At 44.2% G+C, this 18,266-nt stretch overlaps 1 protein-coding gene across 2 annotated transcripts in view; it reads left to right on the top strand.

Moving 5' to 3' along the window:
- The window catches only part of CSGALNACT1 (chondroitin sulfate N-acetylgalactosaminyltransferase 1), a 387,346-nt gene that overhangs the window by 100,194 nt on the left and 268,886 nt on the right, over window positions 1–18,266 (top strand). For both annotated transcript variants that reach the window (XM_030194504.1, XM_030194505.1), the window contains exon 2: window positions 1,705–1,781. The gene's annotated coding sequence lies outside the window, so the exon portion shown is untranslated. The remainder of the gene's footprint in view (window positions 1–1,704; window positions 1,782–18,266) is intronic.

The following is an 18,266-nucleotide window of genomic DNA, read 5'->3' as shown; positions in this document are numbered from 1 at the left end:
AACAAAACAGGGCACACTCTGATCCAGTAAGCAGATGGAAAAGCACCATGGGAGTAGAACCTACCAACTACCAACATCGTGAGCATGTAACACAAGCTAGTGGAATCACGGAGCCTAATACCCTACACCCACCACAATGCATTGCTGATGTGACTCTGCAGTGTCCTTAACAGAAAAGGTGTCACACTCACCCAAGAGCCACATCGGAACCAGGGAAAGGCTGTCAGAGGATAGAACACATTCTGCTGTCATGGAGGTGGGTACGGCATTTGAGGCTGGCATAAAGGCTGGAAAAAAAGTTTTTAAAGTGGGTTTTGTTTTGGTGGGCGAGGGTTAGTGACCACTGGGGGAGTCCGGGGAGGTCATCCCCGATTCCCTCCAGTGGTCATCTGGCCAGTTGGGGCACTTTTTTGGGACTTCGTGAAAAAAAGGGTCCAAAAAAGTGACCCAAAATCTAAAGACGCTCATCTCTCCTCAGCCGATAACCACACCCCAGTTCCGCCTTCACCACGCCTCCAACACGCCCCCATCAACTTTACTCGTTTCCGCGACGGATTGCAGTTGGAAACGCCTAAAATCGGCTTTCGATTATACCGATTTGGGCGCCCACGGGAGAAAGACGCCCATCTCCCGATTTGGGTTGCAATATAGACGTTTTTCTCTTTCGATTATAAGCAGGATAGTTTCCATTATGTTATAAGTCTGTCTGTTCAATAGAAATGGTAACATGTTTGGTGTATAATTTATTTTTGGTGTAATCATCATCTTGTTAGTGTACAGACGGCCCCACCAAGACAGTTTTAATGGTGACCATATTTTTGTTAGTTTAACAATTGATTCCATTATATACTTTTGTGACACCCCGAGCGAGGGTTGAGGGTGGGCCTGTGAAATAACACAGCCGGACAAAGTGATATAAATAGAAACAAGTGTTTATTTATTTGAATCCTGAGGCCTGTTATGTCACAGGACCAGAAACAAAAGATAGAACACTTCTGTAGTTCAATAAGCAGGCCTCAGGCTGGCATGGCCTGAACACAGTCTGTGGCTCGTAGGGCTGCCCAGCCCCAAACACAGACCTCAGAGAGCAAAGCTTGTCAGTCTCAAAGAAGAAGCAAAAGTGGCTTACCTCAGCCAGGTCACAATTCTTAACCATAGGTGGTGGTGGTGGTGGTGGTGGTGTACACTGGGGCTTTGATTCCTTGTCTCTGGGCCTACTTAACCTCAGTCAGACCCTGTCTTATATACTTCCTGGTTTAGGCTCCACCCCTCCTCCCAGCTCACTTCCTCCTGGGCAGGACTAGTGCTCTTATGGTGGCTCAGGCTGTCTAAGGGACTGTTCTTAAGAGTGAGGGGCAGAGTTTTATAACCTCTCTCACAACTTAGTATTATAAAGCTTTATTTCCTCTAGTGATGGGCCAAAATAAATACCCAAATATTTGAGTTTATTTGGTGTCCATTGAAATTCATAGTTTTGTCTATCATTACTGTATCTAAATGTGTTAAGTGGTATGATCTCTGTCTTAGTAGCGTTCAGTTTATATCCAGATATAAGGACATACTGTTTAATAACATTTAAAATATGTGGAATCAAATCAAAAGTTGTATATAATAACACATTATCAGCATAGGCAAATTTTTTTTGCCACCTTGTTGCCACACTTGAATACCTTTTATATCAGAGTTATTTCTTATTGCCAACAGGAGTGGTTCTAAGGCTCTGCTGAACAGGAGAGACGAGAGTGGGCAACCTTGCCTTATTCTTCTTGTTGGATGAAAGGGTGAGGACAATGTATCATTTATTTGTATCTTAGTTGTAGGAATTGAATAAAGTACTTTTACCATATTCAAAAAAACATGTGCAAAACTGAACCACTTAAGAGCAGCAAACAGGAAAGGCCATTCCACATGATCAAATTCTTTTTCTGCATCCAATCTCATGGCCTCTAGCGGTTGAGATGATAAGATGGCCTGTATGATAACATTTATAAACAGTCTTTTATTATTAGATGATATTTTTCTATTCATGAAACTATTTTGATCAGTGCGTATTATTTGTAGCAGTACTCTCTGTAGTCTACTAGCTAACAATTTCGCATATATTTGTGCGTCTAGGTTTGAGTGATAAAGGACGATAGTTCTGAACATATAAAGGATCTTTGTTTGGTTTTAGCAACTTGATTATAGTGGCTTCCTTGAATGTACTCATTACATGTCCTGACTGTATCCTATATTCATAATAAGATTTTAAAACAGGTATCAGCAGTGATTTAAATGCATGGTAGAATTTCACAATAAATCCATCAGGACCAGGGTCCTTCTTTTTAGCCATGTCCATAATAGCAGTCTCAACTTCATGCTCATCAATAGCTTTTGATAAAAACTGATTATCTGTATCTTTAATCAAAGGATATGATAACTGTTCAAGAAAACTTGAGGTAGGCTCTTTGCCAGATAATTCAGATAATGCTTGAAAAGGCTGATATATATATCAGAATCACTAGTCAATACATTTCTATTATTATTATCCTCAAGGGCAGGAATGGTGCTTTTTTCAGATTTTACTTTTAAATATTCTGCTAATTGGTGACCAATTTTATTGTTGTTATCGTAATATGTAACAGCTTGTGTAAAAAGATGATCTTTATCACTCTGATTTAAGTACAAGTCATACGAGTATCTTAATTTTTGTAGACGACCCAGAATGTCATAATTTTGGGAGGCCTTGTTTATGTTGTGTTTCTAGATTTCTGAGTTGCGACTCCAAGTCCGATAATGATTGTTTTCATTGTTTATTGAGGTTTGCCATATATGCTATCATTATATTACACATATATGTCTTAAATAAATCCCATAAACAGGGCCATGAAGTGTCCTCCGCCTTGTGATTGATGCTTCTATATGACTGCAGAAGTCCTGTTCCTGTAACATAGATGCATTAAATCTCCACATCTTATGCTTGAGTTTCTTGCCAAAATAATTTAGCGATAAAGTAATTGGAGCATGGTCAGATATGGCAATTTCATGTATTGTTGCTGTGTTCATATTTTTAACAAGTGAATGGCTGATTAAAAATAAATCAATCCAGGAATAGAAGGAATATGGAAGAGAAAAGAATGTAAAATCATGTTCCTCCAGATGTGTCAACCTCCAGGAGTCTCTCAGTTTCACTTAAGTAATAATATCATGTAGCTTATGTCATGCTGTAGATTTATTATAATTGACTGATGACTTCCTGTCCATATCCGGATCAAGAATAAGATTGAAGTCTCCACTAATTATACAAGGATATGAACCATATAATGATGTTGGTAGCTAAATCATCATAAAAGGCCAGATCATCCAGGTTTGGTTAGGCCCATATAGGTTTATTATAATAATGGTAGTACCATCTATTTCTATTTTGACTTTGATCCATTTACCTTGAAGATCATTAGATTGAGAAACAATGTTAATATCAGGTCTTTTAATACTAGTCCATATTTTTTCCCTACAGCAGGGAAGTATAAGACTGGATAAAATCAATTTGTACACAATTTAATAGACTGTCCAGCTGTTGGATGGATTTCCTGAAGAAACAATAAATCTATTTAAATTTAGATGAACATGTTAATATTTTTTTCCCGTTTGATTGGACTATGTATCCCTTTCATATGTTAAACTCATGAAAATATATATCATGCAATTCTATAATTCTGCCTTATACAACACACACATTATGTATAGTCACACTTATAACACAACATGATAAGTAAGAACTTGATAAATTTTGTGGTAATAATATTAAACAATTGTGTTCCAGGTATTGCCACCATTCAAACAATATAAACATATTAATCAAAAGCAACATTTGTGGGTAAGCAAGGCCGCAGGAGCAACTCAAACAGGTCACACAGCAAAGAGGACCTTACGAGACTGGGAGACTGGGCGTCTAAATGGCAGATGACGTTTAATGTGAGCAAGTTCAAAGTGATGCATATGGGAAAGAAGAAGCTGAATTATAGCTACGTCATGCAAGGTTCCATGTTAGGAGTCACAGACCAAGAAAGGGATCTAGGTGTCGTCATTGATGATACGTTGAAACCTTCTGCTCAGTGTGCTGCTGCGTCTAAGAAAGCAAATAGAATGTTAGGTATTATTAGGAAAGGAATGGAAAACAAAAATGAGGATGTTATAACACCTTTGTATCATTCCATGGTGCAACTGCACCTTGAATATTGTGTTCAATTCTGGTCGCCACATCTCAAAAAAGTTATAGTGGAATTAGAAAAGGTGCAGAGAAGGGCGACGAAAATGATAAAGGGGTGGGACAACTTCCATATGAGGAAAGGCTAAAGCACCTTGGGCTCTTCAGCTTGGAGAAAAGGTGGCTGGGGGGAGATATGATAAGAGGTCTATAAAATAATGAGTGGATTTGAACGGGTAGATGTGAAGCTTCTGTTTACGCTTTCCAAAAATACTAGGACTAGGGGGCATGCGATGAAGCATGCGGAAACGGGGCATGCGATGTAGTAAATTTAAAACGAATCAGAGAGAATTTTTCTTCACTCAACGTGTAATTAAACTCTGGAATTCGTTGCCAGAGAATGTGGTAAAGGCGGTTAGCTTAGCAGAGTTTTAAAAAGGTTTGGACGGCTTCCTAAAGGAAAAGTCCATAGACCATTATTAAATTGGTCTTGGGGAAAATCCACTATTTCTGGGATAAGCAGTATAAAATGTTTTGTACTTTTTTGGGATCTTGCCAGGTATTTGTGGCCTGGATTGGCCACTGTTGGAAACAGGATGCTGGGCTTGATGGACCTTTGGTCTTTCCCAGTATGGCAATACTTATGTACTTATGTACTTATTCTTCCAGATAATCAGCTAGTTCCATAGGATTAGAAAAATCCTTGGTTTTGTTATTTAAGAGTTACCCTGAGGCCGGCTGGATAAAAAAATGTTGAACTTGGTGCCTAAGGCCTTCAGTTGAAGCCTGTATGTCAATAATTGCTTACAGTTCTTCGCTGTCTGCTTGCTTAAATCAGGAAAAAACAGTAATGAATTCCCTTCAAATTTTATAGGTGCTTTAGTTGTCGCTGTTTCCATTCTCTCTAAAACCTGATAGCATCTCAACATTTTGATAACCATAGATTGAGAGTATTTTTGATTTTTTTTTTAGCTTGAATGAGGGGACTCTATGCGCTCTGTCAATTTCAAGTTCTCTTTTAAATTGGATGCCTAATACAGATAGCAAAAATGTTTCAAGGAATCTAATCAGGTCTTGCCCCTCTTTCCCCTCAGGAAGGCCCAGTATTTGGAAATTATTCCTTATTAGCCTGGTTTAGTTCCTTCTCAAGCAGGGCGATTTTTTTTTTATTTTTTACATTAACTATAAAGTTTTAACATTTTTTGTCCGACATGCTCATTTTATTTTCCGGAACATCCACTCGATGTTTAAACTAAGAAAATTCAGCCTTAAGCGATGCTAAATCAGCTTTTATTTCAGCTGTGTCTTGTTTGGTATCAGCTAAGAGGTCACGAATGCTGCATAGTTCTTCTAAGATAATCTGTGACGCATCTTTGAATTACTGTGACCAGACTTTTGTGGCGATACCAGTTCTAGATTCTTCCTTTTACTCGACTTGTTTGCTGCCATAGTGTTTATGATGATGAAGAGGTGAGTAACTTTCCAAACTCTGTCTTAGGATGATGGCAGTTTGATTCTTGTTATCAGACTCCACTGGAGCAACAAAGTCAAGCTGTCATTCCCTGCAGCGCTCCCTAGCGCCCAAATTTTCTTAAATTATGTTAAAATGGATTTCACAGATTGCATTAAGCAACCCTGTGATAACAATATATTTAATTATGTCTTTCAGAGGTATAGCTTAGTTTTTACAATAAGAACATAAGAATATCCATACTGAGTCAGACCAATGGTCCATCCAGCGCAGTAGCCTGTTTCCAATAGTGGCCAATCCAGGTCACAAGTATCTGACAGAAACTCAAATAGTAGCAACATTCCATGCTACCAATCCCAGGGCAAACATTGGCTTCCCCATCTCTATCTTAATAGCACACCAAGGAGGTTTCATGACAGGACTCAATTCTCAACTCACCTCCTGTCATCTTGGGGGTATTGGGGTCGGTCTCGCACCAACTCTCTGACGGCGTTCCTCTGGGTGGCAGCCTGCTCCTGGGTGTTGGGTGTCCTATGCTCGGTGGGGCTCTTCCAGGTTTGGCCCTCCTGGTGCGCACATGAACCGAAGTACCACTATTTATCCTTTGCGGTAGCTAAGCTAGTAGACCCCGAGGAGGGGCGTGACTTCCTGCCGTGTGGTATTTAGGGAAGCATCCAGTACTCCTCAGACACCTTCGCAATGATGTCTTCTTGTGTCTTGAGTTCCTGCCTTGATCTAGTTCCTGCTGTGTCTCCCAGATCCTGCCTTGCCTTTATATTCCAGCTGAGCCTTGTCTTGACTCTGTTCCTGCCTTGTCTCCAGACCTAGCCTTGCCTTGCCTCGGACCCAGCCTTGCTTTGCTTCCAGCCCTGCTTGTCTCCGAGTTCCTGCCAAGCCTACAGATTTGCCTTGCCTTGGACCCGGCCAGGCTTACTTTGCCTTGGATTCTTGTACCTGCCCTGATTAGTCCTGTCTTGCCTTCCTTTCCTTCGTGCCTTGCTTTACCTTTTGCATCTAGTTCTAGCCTTGTCTGTCTTGCTTGTTGTCTTGTCCAGTCCCGTCTGGATCCAGTTTTAGCATAGTGCCTTGTCCTGTCTGGGTTCCAGTTCTAGCCCTGCTGCCTTGGTTTTCCTCGCCTCATCTGGATCCAGTTCCTGTCTCGTCTGTTTTTGCCTTGTCCAGCTTGTCTTGTCTAGTCTTGCCTTGCCCTGCCCAATCCTGCCTTGGTTTTTGCGAAGGATCACCTTGCCTTGTGCCAGCTCAGGGGACTTGTCTACAACAGTCAAGGTCCGGCTGCGGAACAAGGGCTTGCGGTCCTGTGTTTGTGACAGGCATGATTTCAAAAGTCTTGAAGCCATTTCTCCCAGCAGCCGCCATCTTGGTTTGTCCAAAACAAACTATTAGCTGTTGTTCGTTGTTATTTTATCTCAGTTATAGTTAGAATCATGCCAACTTGTGCAGCATACAGATGTGCACAGAGAAACTATCTGTGATAGTCTGGCTGCTGGGATCAGAGAGCGAGTGCGTGGAGGTGGCCTTGCGGCGTTGCTTGCACAGGACTGACAGCTGCAGGAGGTAAGGAAGTGTGAGGCTATGGCACTGGAAGCAGGGAACTAAGCGAGTAGAAATATCTTTTTCCATAGAAATAGCTATCATCATCATATTCAAAAATAAAGGCATATAGCATAGCAATGAAATCCACAATATAGCATTGCAAATAACAAAGCAAGCTACTGAGCAATGCCAAAACCATTTTGAATATAACCCTTCACAGACACCTCAAAAATTTCCTAACCTCCCCCCCCCCCCAAACACTCCTTATGTCCCTTCCCCCAGACCCCTCCTAACAGGAAGATGCAAAACAATATAAACCTCACAAATCTGCTGTTGTTTTCAATAGCGTTTACTATTGCTTTGGGCAAATCAATATGGCAGCAAGCTCTGCCAACTGGCTTATGCGCCAGATAGGCTCAAGCCATCTCCTGTCATTAAACCTCCTTGTAGAAGACTATGGACTTTTCCTCCAAGAGCTTGTCCAAACATTTTTTTAAACACAGATACATTAATCGCTGTTACCATATCTTCTGGCATCAAGTTCCAGAGCTTAACTATTTATTGAATGAAAAAATATTTCCTCCTGTTTTTTTTTTAAAGTATTTCCATGTAACTTCATTGAGTATTCCCTAGTCTTCGTACTTTTTGAAAGAGTGAAATCTCAATTCACTTTTTCCCATTCTACACCACTCAGAATTTTGTAGACCTCAATCATATCTCCCTTCATTCGTTTCTTTTCTAAGCTGAACAGCCAGGGCCATGCCCGATGCGGTAAGCGGGGTAAGCGCCGCAGGGGGGCGCTGTCCTCTGGGGGGCGCCGCCGCTGCGTGCTTACCCTGCCCTCCCGCTCCCATGTATTAACTGCCCGCCCTCTTCTCCCCCCCCAAGATCCCGTTCCTTTTTTTTTCTTTTAAATTTACCTTCCTCCGGCAGCGCAGCGTCAGTGAAGGAGGCGGCGCTCCCAGTCCCTACGTCTCTAGCCTTCCCTTGTTCGCTGCTCACTGCCCCGCCTTCTTCGACGTCAGAAGAAGGCGGGGCAGTGAGCAGCGAACAAGGGAAGGCTAGAGACATCGGGACTGGGAGCGCCGCCTCCTTCACTGACGCTGCGCTGCCGGAGGAAGGTAAATTTAAAAGAAAAAAAAAAGGAACGGGATCTTGGGGGGGAGAAGAGGGCGGGCAGTTCCTACATGGGAGTGGGAGGGCAGGGGAGAGAGGAGAATCGCTGCCTTGGAGCCAGGGGGGGGGGGGGGGGGCGCCAACTGGTAGTCTGCAGGGGGGCGCCAGAGACCCTTGGCACGGCCCTGTGAACAGCCCTAACCTTTTTAGCCTTTCCTCATATGAGAGGAGTTCCATCCCCTTTATCATTTTGATTGCCCTTCTTTGAACCTTTCCTAATTCCGCTATATCTTTTTTTTTATTTTTTTTGTTACATTTGTACCCCGCGCTTTCCCACTCATGGCAGGCTCAATGCGGCTTACATGGGGCAATGGAGGGTTAAGTGACTTGCCCAGAGTGACAAGGAGCTGCCTGTGCCGGGAATCGAACTCAGTTCCCCAAGACCAAAGTCCACCACCCTAACCACTAGGCCACTCCTCCACTCACTCCACTTGAGATAAGGCGACCAGAATTGAGCACAATACTCAAGGTGCAGTCTTACTTTTAAGGACATGTAGGTAAAAGTTAACAATGCACATTCATTTGAAATGCTTTCCCTTGTTGGCAAATTAAAATGAAAGGAAAAAAACAACACAAAATGTCATGATTGTATGCCATCAATAGAGTGCAAGCTTTCCCAACCATCACGTGTGCACAAATAGTGCAGCTATGTATGCACTGTGTGTACTGTTTTCAAAAGAGCATGCAGTCTTAAGAACATTGCTTCCGTGATGGCATAATGACCTCACCCCTCCCCCCCCCCACCGAAAATAGGAAGTGACACAAAAATGAAAAATATCTGCTGCACACTGCTAGTCAGAATGATCCACACTATCTTCTCCCGCTCCATACCCAGGGCTGGTGTTATGCATGCTGGGGCCTAGGGCACAAATTAAGTATCTCCCCCCCCCCAATTCCCTCTCCGACCTGCCCCCTCCCTCGATCTTCCCACCCGCTATTACTACCACACATAAACCAACTTTAAATGACTTCTTCACACACAAAAAACAGACAGACCTTCACCAAATACAAATTAGAATTAGAAATTTGAACACCAAAACTGAACTGGCAACCTCAAGAAGTTAAACTTGCCAATTACTGCAACACTGGAGAAATAAAAACAGAAATGCACTTCATTTTGTACTGAACACAGTCAGCCCCCCCCCCCCCCCAACCCAAATTAACATCTCCCAAGTGGGCCAAGTCTCACCAGCTGATGACCACCTCCTCCTCCTCTTCCTCCTCAGGCACAGCAACCAGAACTCTCCAAGCTCTGCATCTGGAAGCAGTATTTCAGAGCTGCTGCTGCTCCCCCTCCCCCCATGTCTGCTGAGCTTTCATGCATGCATGAAAACTGAACATGAGGTGGGGGTGAGGGGCACCATTGGCTGCTCGTGGATACTGCCACCAGTTGTAGAGCTCGGAGATTTCTGACTGCTGACTGGAGGAGGGGATTTTCAGTTGGTGGTGCTTGACAGGGCCGTGCCAATGCAGTAAGCGGGGTAAGCAAGGCAGGGGGGGGGGGGTGCCTGCCTTCGAGGGGCGCTGCTGCCCTGCGGTCCCTGCCTTCCACTCACTTGCAAAATCTTTTACCTGAAGTTGAGATAGCCCCTGCCCTCCTTTTCATGGCAAACCGTTCACCGAGGCAGGCAGGCTCTTCAAGTTATTTGAAATAATGCAACCAAATTGCTATATATGCTGTGGTTTACGGCTAACTCCTCACTCAGGGTGAGCTTCAGAGCTTGAACAGCATTCAAATTAAAGAGAACCTGAAATTTTAAAAGTGCTAAAATAAGTTTTAAAAGTATTTGTATTAAATCTAATTGCAGAATTCAGGTGCTGGGAGTCTGTACTTGGTTGTCATATGCTCAGATTTGTTTAAATCATATGCAAATTAGTCCGTTTTTGGGAGGTTCTCATTTGCATATTTATGAATAAAAAATGATGGAAGTGTTTACAGCCTTAATGTTAGGGCATGGTTCTGATCAAAAGTGTGAAGTTTGGTCTAAGAACGAAGGGTTTATCTAGTGTTTTTCACTAAAAATTCCCATTACAGTGTCTGTATGTTAATCTGCATTCAAATAGAGCTCTCTGATTGGATGATCAGCTTCTGTTAGAAATCTGCCCGGAAGGGAACAGAGTGAGATAGCAACAGTGTTGCCAGGTGGGCGGTTTTACCGCCCAATTGGGCGGTTTTCTGCGACCCGCCGCGGGAAATTTTTGCCCGCGGCGGGTTGCGGTTTTTTGGGCTGTTTTTGGGCTTCAGGGCGGTTTTTTCGGCCGCGGGGGGGCGGGGTTAGTGACGTTTTTTGGGCGGGGTTAGTGACGTTTTGGGCGGGGTTAGTGACGTGGGAGGCGGGGCCGATGACGGGGAGGCGGGGCCGGTGACGTGGGAGGCGGGGCCGATGACGGGGAGGCGGGGCCGGTGACGTGGGAGGCGGGGCCGATGACGGGGAGGCGGGGCCGGTGACGGCGGGGGCGGGGTTGATGATGGCGGGGGCGGGGTGATGACGCGGGGGTGGGGGTGTTAGGGGCGGGGTTTGTGTTTGGGCGGGTTTTGGGCTGGTTTTGGGGCTGGATTGGGCTGGCAAAAAATTTTCCACCTGGCAACCCTGGATAGCAACTGACCGTCGGTTTGGCCAAGAGAGACATGCAGCTGTGAGTTCCTGTGTGTGTTGACTGAAATTATAAAAGACTGCCAGATTATGTGGTAAATGAGAAAATATGAATGAAAAGAGGTTGGAGGAGATTGAAGTTTGAGGTTTCTCTAGTGAAAAAGGATCTGAATATTTCAGGATTACTTGAAGTTTATGAAGAATAGAAAAGGGTGAATTTCAGTTTAAGAGTGTTTAAATCCTATAAGCTATATAAAGGCTAGGTAGATTTAAGTGACTGTAAGCAAGGAAACCTTAATATTTGATCTGAAATAAATATTTGATCTGAGATAGTTGATCAGAGACAAATGTTTGATCTGAATTATATCCTTTGGTGTAAAGGAGATTAGAAAAAGAATCTTTGGAAACTAAGAGGACTTTGCTCACATTTTGAATTAGCATTCCTATTTTGAGTTGGAAATCTGTGAAGTGTTATGAAAATACATTTTGCTTTAATGAAATTGCTAAACTTTAGAGTCAGAGACTTATCAATGAGGGATACATACAGTGCTATTTTTTCCTGAGGTCCGGCTTACTTGCCTGCTCCCTTCTGTTCCTGTTCTGCTAGATGGAGGGGGGGGGGGCGCCAACTGATAGTCTGCAGGGGGGCACCAGAGACCCTAGGCAAGGCCCTGGTGCTTGAGGATCCCCGCTAGCTCAGATACATATATTTTGCATTCAATTTGGTGCCCACCCATTTTGGACTCAAGCCCCCTCCCCCCAATCAGCCATCAGGCTATAGCACTGAATATTGTATAAACTGAATATTGTATAAAAACATCTGTGATGTATACCTCCCTGGCTTGCTTTACAGAGGTAGAAATGTGGTAATGAAGAGTAGATGAAAGGAAATAGGAAGCTGGGAAAGGAGTGAGATAGGAAATAGGAGAGCTAGGAACTGAGATGAGATGGAAAATTGATAGGTAGCTGAAAATTAAAAAAGAGAAGATAGAGGATGAAATCCGAGTGGAGGCAGGAAAGAAAACAAGAGGAAACAGCTGAAAGGGAAAACATCTGTTAGAGACAGGCGTCTGTGATGCACATACCCCAAAATAAGATATTTCAGTTAATAAATTCAAAATAAAACACTCTTTTCTACATCTTGGTCCCAGTTTCTCTTTTCTGCTCTCTTGTCTGTCTTCTGCTAATTCTCTTTTCAGTGTCTGCTGTCCATTTTTCTTTTCTCCTCTCTTGTGCCATTCCCTCAGTACGCCTAGCTCTCCCATTTCCCATCTCACTCCTTTCCCAGCCTCCTAGGTCCTTCCATCTACTCTCCATTACCACATTTCTACCTCTGTAATGCAAGGGAGGTGTACAAATGGAAGGGGCATGAGCATGTAACTGTTAGGTACACTGATGCCAGGTAACACTAGTAATCTGTAGTGGAATTTGAGTGTTCAGATGCTGTTACAGAATAGGCTTCACCACATGGCATCAGAGTGCCTAAAAGAGGTGCCCAATTATAGAAATGCCCCTTAAGGGGGAGATTCTATATATGGCACCTAAAAAAAATATGCAGAGAAAACATTTCCGCCTAAGCGTATTCTATAAGCAGCACCTAGATTTAGGCGCGGTATGTAAAATACACTTAGTTGATTTCCCAGCTCCTAAAACTATGCGCATCCATTTACACCAGCGAAAACACGGTGTAAATCCTTGTATGTAGATTTAGGCACAGAGGGCCATATTCTATAACTATGTGCATAATTTTTAGAATGCCCGTGAAATACCTATTTCCCTTCCCCTAATCACGCCCTTTTTTGCTGGCACGCATTAAAATTTAGGCGCTCTGCATTACATAATATGCTTAGTGATTTGTGCGTGTAAATTCTAATTATTGTTGATTAGTGCTCATTACTGCTTGTTCAGAGCTGTTAACGCTGATTGGCTAATTAAACCAATTAATTTATGCATGCTGTCAGCATGGAATGCTAAGCGCGCTATATGGAATCTGGGGTAAGTGTACAAATCCGTAATGGGAGGGAAAAAGAGATTATAGACTGGGCAAGCCAGCATCAGGTGTGCTTCAGCTGTATTTCATTTAACCTTTTAATAGAGAATAATAGACAAACAGCTGAAGAGGAAGCCGATAATAATGACTCATATGGTTCCAAGAGAGGAGAGAGAAAAACAGCTAATCAGTAAATAGCTGCTCACCATTTATACAGGCACTTATCAGACGAAAGGAAAAATGTACTGAACAGCAAATCTTCTAAGTGCCCTACCCACCAAAATAATCTCACGTGTGAGCATGAATGGCTTGTTTTCAACTGAATTTGGAAATGGAAATTCTTGGTGGAATAGCTGAGCACAGCCGACATAATATTATAATAATCATGCTGAAGCTGGCTGTCAGATGTGTTTAGCTCTCATGGGAATCTGGAAGGCATCAAGTGTGTGTTAATAAAATTATTGCAATAACAGTGTCTATGTGGGCATGGAAAGTGACAATCCAATTTTTGGAAAATGTTAGATTTTAGAACTAATTGCTCACCTTTTTAATTCTGAGCTCAAGGCAATTGTAGTTCAGGTACTGAAGTTATTTATTTCCCTGCCTCAAAGGGCTTATAATCTAACAGCTGGAGGCCGTCTGCTGATTTTTTTTATTAGTACTATCTGGAAATCACCACAGAAAATCACCAGAAACTGCCCTGGAGTCATCCAGTGGGGTCTGTGGACAAAGCAAGGGGGAGCATGAATTTTATCTTGTTAGCAGCAATATTTAGTGCATTTAACCTGTAACTAATCAGAAAATGTAGGTCAGAAAAATTGATGTGACAAGTGTTTACAACAGTTAATGTATACTAAGGCCTTTAGTACATGTCATTTGCCACAGTGTTCCTTTTATACAATGGGCCCTGTGGTAACAGCATCAACATATGCTAATTGTTAGTAAATGACCCTCTAAATCTTTAATTTTAGATTTTCTTCCTTACCAGATATTCTGCTGCATTTATTATTTATTTTATTACACATTTATTATGTATTTATTTAGACTAGCCGTTAAGCCCGTTAAAACGGGCAAGTATTGGTATGTTCTATTTTGATGTCTAACTCCCTCCCAGCCAGCTCCAAGGCCCCCCTCCTTCTGACCTCCCATTTCCAGCATCCTCCCTCCTTCCCTCCCAGCTCCAAGGCCACCCTCCATCCCTCCCTCCCAGCTCCAAGGCCCCCCTCCGTCCATCCCTCCCAGCTCCAAGGCCCCCCTCCTTCTGAGACCTCCCATGTCTAGCATTTCTCCTGCCCTCCCCCCGAGGGCGCCGCTACCGCTCCCCCCCCCCCCCGGGGTCGCTGCCGCCCCCCTCCACCCGGGCCGGGTCCTCTCCTCTCCATTAAACGTACAGCACCTCACCTCCGAAACCGCAGCAGGCAGATCGCCTCCCGTCGGCCTTCCTTCCCTGCCTGTGTCCCGCCCTTGTGTGACGTAACGTTGGTGAGGGCGGGACACAGGCAGGGAAGGAAGACCAACGGGAGCTGATCTGCCTGCTGCGGTTTCGGTGCTGTAAGTTCAGTGGAGAAGAGAGGGCCCGGCCTGGGTGGAGGGGGGCCTGCGGCGACCTCAGAGGGGGGGGGGTGACCCTAGGGGGGGAGCGGTAGCAGTGGCGACCTCTGCGGTTCCCTCCCTCCCTTTCCATATGGTACACTCCTCAACGCAGTTTCCCTTCCCTCTCTGTTCCGTCATCATGTCTTGATGCGAGGGCGGGACAGAGAGGGAAGTCTCTACTGCGCATTTGCAGGTGAGTCTGTCACTTGCCATTTATATGTTTGATTTTGTTCACACTTTTTTCAGTAGTAGCTAATTTTGTACCTGACATAATGGAGGGATAAGTGACTTGCCCAGGATCACAAGGAACAGCAGTGGGATTTGAATTGGGCACCCCTGGATATTAAGCCTGATGCTCTAACCACTAGGCTACTACTCCATTCCACCTAGCAGATTTATAATTTAAAATAAATACAAATAAGACAAAATAGAGATAGTCTGATTATGGTCCCAGGCCATATGCCTGCTGCTAGAGAAGTGTTAAGACCTTTTCTGAATTTCTGTAAGGAAGTTTCTTGACACAAATCTAAGGACAGCTTTGCTAGCATGGAAGTCAGAGTTGACATCCATTGGATCTAGCTCACGTATCTTTGGAAAAGTATGAACATGAGATAAAGCAAGTTGGGGAGATAGTAGAGTAGTATAATGAACTCCCTCAATGTTGGGAGAGGTAAAAAAATATAATGGAATTTTATGGAGCTTGGTCATCAGGAAACCTGTGAACTGAATGATAAAAGAACTGCTGCCTCTGAGTTTGGAGGCTGTGCAGTTCTGTTGAAGGACATTTTAGTTGAAGGAAGAACGAGTAACTAAGAGAAAGCAAGATACTAGATACAAATGTCTGTCCAGAATTCATAGTCACAGATACCAAGTCACACTCATTAGGCATGTATCACATGCATTTGGCTGCCAACATACACTCGCATGCTAAGCACCCCTTTTCTTACGCTTTCAGGAGATGGTGGTCCCCTTCTCCCTGTGGTCTGGCATCTTTTTCCCCTTCTACCCACCCATGCCTGCAGTCCGGCATTTCTCCAATTCAAATCTTCCCCCCCCCCCCCACCCCATTTCAATCCACCCTCAAACTTGTTTTTACTGTCAGTGGTCACTAGAAGTAGCATTGATTAACATATGCTGCCTCCCACCACCCTGGAGCCTTCCGTTTGCTGCATCCCACCTCTTCTGACTCAACAGCTTGTTTCTGGCAGGGCAGAACATGGCAGAGGGAAGGCTCCAGATCAGGCAGGACATAGCATGAATTACTCAGTGCTGTTTCTGGTGACCACTGTCAATAAAGATAAGTTTGAGGATGGGCGGGGCTGGGGTGGGGGGGGGGAGAGACATGGCCTGTGGACATGGAATGGAGGGGAAGAGATGCTATACCCAGGGGGAGGAGGTGAGAGATAGATGCATCATGGTAAGAGGGGTGGGAAGGAGGAGAGTGGGAGGGTATCCTGGACCATGGGAAGGAGGGAAGTCAGAGGGACAGACAGTAGACCCAAGGATGAGGGGAGGAAGGAAAGAGAAAGGGACAGATGCTGGGCCCAGGGGTGAGGGGAGGAAGAGAAGGGAAGGTACAGAGGGAGAAATGCAGGATCATCAGAGAGGGGGAAAGAGAGAGAGGGAGGTGCTGGATCATGAGAGGAGGGGGAAGATGCTGGACTACAGGGGGAGAGAGAGGGAAGATGCAAGACTTTTATCCTCTATTACAGAGATCTCCATTATAGCCTCTGCAGTATTTGCTGTATGGGCTTGCAGGAAAAAAGGTAGGAGGAGGTACTTTTGGGATAGGGAGGGGTTTGTATACCAACTTAGAAGCTTCTCTTTGTATGTTTTATATCCATTTTTCATATGAAATGTAAGAATTGCAAACAAAAGAAAGCTAAATAATCGTTTTGTGGTGCTCCGTTCATTTGACAAAGCAAAACAGATACATCTTTACAAATTTATACCCTGGATTCACCACTAGAAAACCTGACTGCTTGGCCTTCAGTCTCACTCATTGTGGTGGGCAACCCTTGGAGGCATATTTTCAAAGCACTTAGCCTTCCAAAGTTCCATAGGTTTCTATGGAACTTTGGAAGGCTAAGTGCTTTGAAAATATGCCTCTTGGTGTCTCTGCATGCTGTCAGGTGAAATTAGAATTAGGGCCATGAAAAGACAAAATGTCTGAAAGAAATGTCATTGTAAAGACAGAGAGCAATGTTAATGGATGAGGGAGGTTTTAGCATGATGATAAATGAAAAGTGGTGGAAGGTTGGAAGATGTCAGCCCAGCCACAGGAGATGGATGGAGATAGGAAGAATAGGATGGATAAATATAGTGAAATGGGCCAAAATTACTGCTGGCCCAGTGGGTTTTCATTTGTTTGGTGTATTTTGGATTTAGATAAATAGTAGAGATATGCATTTGTTTATGTGTATTTGGGGCTCTGTTTACTAAGATGCGTTAGTGTTTTTAGTGTGACTCAGTTCTTGGTCGGCCACAAGGCCCACTTGCTTGGTCTCTGCGTGAGTGGGTTCCCAATTGGCCGTGAGGCCTGCCTGAATGCTCTATCTTCCCCTTTCTGGTGGTGCCTGTTGGCTGTTGTGAGTGTGCGGGGTTTGGTGGCTGGGGTAGTTCGTAGGACCTGTTCAGTCCACCCTAGGCCTTGGTCTAAATCCTATAGTGGGCCTGGGCTCAAGGGCTCACGTCCGGAGTAACAATTGCATAATGATTTCATTTTTAAGGAAGGATAAGGGTGGAAAAATGAGTTGGCAGTGGCTGGCAAAGCCCAAAGACCGGGGGGGAGTGGGTTTATAGGATATGAGGCAGTTACCATACAGCAGCCACGCTGAAAGCATTGAAATAATTTTATGATAACCCCGAGCAGTCGCATTGGGTCTGGATAGAACTTCAGCTACTTGGATCTCATTTGATCTTTGACACTGGGCTGCGGGAGATCCCCAGGTTCCCAGGGCCTGGCTCCTGAACTGTCCGTTCATCCACTTCTCACACCTTTGGTGGAGCTTTAGTTGCAGACTTGGCAGGAGTTGGGTGTGTGAGGGGCCCTTTACCTTTGTATTAAGTTGGCTCATTGTAGCCCCCTATCTACATCTTACATTCGCTATCTAGTGCAGTGATTACATGCTATAAGCATGCGGCATTGTTCGGACCTTTTTCAGGGTGGCCATCATTTATCGCTGCAACAACTGCAGGATTTGGCAGCTTGTAGGATACGTTTTTACCAGTTTTGTTCAGCTCTGTTGTTTAATTCGGATACGAAAGCTAACTTGCATAGGAAACCTTAAACATTGGAGGGAGTTTTGTTTAAAGAAGGGCCACACTGTAAACTCCTTTCTAGGGTATATGGGGCTTTAGGTACAGGGCAGAGCTCTGGAAGTGTGCCCCATATAGTTGTGTGGGAGGTCTGGTCGGGGAGTTCTAAGGGGGGACTGTTTCTGGCTGCGGGCCCATTTGTATGCTAATACATGTTCTTTTCTTACTGCTTATAGGCAGATGCCATACCAGCTGCTCAATTGCCTATATTGGTCCCTGAGTACACAGTGCCACCTTTGGGCGGGTACAGGGGGAGATGCTTCCTGTTGGCAAGCCTGTGGAAGGGTGGGAGACTATGCGCATATGTGGTGGACCTGCAGTAAGGAGTGTTACTTCTGGGAGGTTGTTTGGGATCGGATTTGTGGCTGGACTTGAGTGTGCTTT

This window comes from Microcaecilia unicolor, chromosome 2 (assembly GCF_901765095.1).
Source record: "Microcaecilia unicolor chromosome 2, aMicUni1.1, whole genome shotgun sequence".
In the NCBI taxonomy this organism is placed as follows: domain Eukaryota; kingdom Metazoa; phylum Chordata; class Amphibia; order Gymnophiona; family Siphonopidae; genus Microcaecilia; species Microcaecilia unicolor.
Note: the sequence above shows the minus strand (reverse complement) of the source record. Positions and strands in the feature narration are given on the sequence as shown.